We start from the raw sequence: 1,325 nt of genomic DNA, 5'->3' as shown, positions 1-1,325 counted from the left end.
TTGACACGGCTAACAGCCGAAGATCAGCTGAAGCTAAGAGGTGTCACTCCGTGCGTGTTGTCCCACAGTAACCCACTATCATCGCCGGTGAATTCAGTACATTTCTACATGGCTGTAAGAAAACACTTTTGACTGAAATCTGTTTTTAAAGGTGTCATTATTAGAGCAAATTATTGGGATTTTTCATCGTGCATTTTCAAATCGGTTTCAATTCAAACTTTAAAGTAACATACATATATGTCAAAGGATGAGGCCCGTATATGCTAGTCAACATATCGATAAATGAAAGTACTTTTCATAATGTTTAATATCTATGGGTGGCCCTATCATTAAATCATTAACTATAGAAAAGTTTTGTTTTCCTCAAATTGTATGTTAATTCCAAGACAATGCAAATGGCTGATGATGCTTTCTATTTGTTTCTTCCTCTATTTCTTGCTTCAAGTGTTTGCACAGAGACAGACGGGCCATTGAATTTCCCAAGCCAGACACTAATGGGGAAAAACCCCTTGCTATAATAGTCTACTGATGTTTAACTTTTTTATTTCCAGGTTGTGAACTGCCAAAAGTAGGGGAACGTAAAACTGTAACAAAGTGAGATATCGTCTCGACGCCTCTACTGTTCATTGTCAACAGCTGCTGACGGAAGCCGAGAAGGGACAAAAGAGGTGGAGCGCGAAAGCGTAAAGCGGTTCTGTAAAAGGATTATGCAATTCTTAAAGTCAATAAAAATACAGAGGAGCACGGTGTCTCTGCTGTGGCAAAAATCCAAAACAAACAATCCACCAAACAGCCTGGGCAAATAGGCACTTTGTAGAACACTGTCTTAAATAGCAACGATTCTGCGGTGTGTTTTACAGAGAATAAAAAAAATGCTTGCGGGTCCTAAACGGCTATCATTTATCCTTTTCATGTACACCTTATGTGGTTCTTTCAAATAATTTTTCATGAGAACAAGATAACGATGTTCTACAAAGCAGTTATTATAACCATGTGTAAATAAGCTGCTATAATGTTGGGCAACGAGTTATGTAGATGTTGTGCAAACAAGTTACAATGCATCTTTCCCCACTAGAAAATAGAATAGAATACGATAAATGTACTGTGTTGATCCTGAAACTAGGACACTAGAAGGGAAGCACAACATACTGTAAAAAGGCAGAGGACCTAACTTCTGCGAAAGGAAATAACAGTCACCATTATCCTTTTCTTTGTAATTACCTCTTTAACTGTTATTGCTGGTCAATATTTGGAAAAATATAGTCTATTTTTGCAAGTCCAAGTGAGGCTGAAAGACACCCCTCTCCCCTGAAATTAAGAGGAAA

This window comes from Fistularia commersonii, chromosome 6 (assembly GCF_037954325.1).
Source record: "Fistularia commersonii isolate RoL2024-O1a breed Wild chromosome 6, RoL_Fcom_v1.0, whole genome shotgun sequence".
Lineage (NCBI taxonomy): Eukaryota > Metazoa > Chordata > Actinopteri > Syngnathiformes > Fistulariidae > Fistularia > Fistularia commersonii.
The sequence above is the reverse complement of the archived record's forward strand: the minus strand, read 5'-3'. Positions refer to the sequence as shown.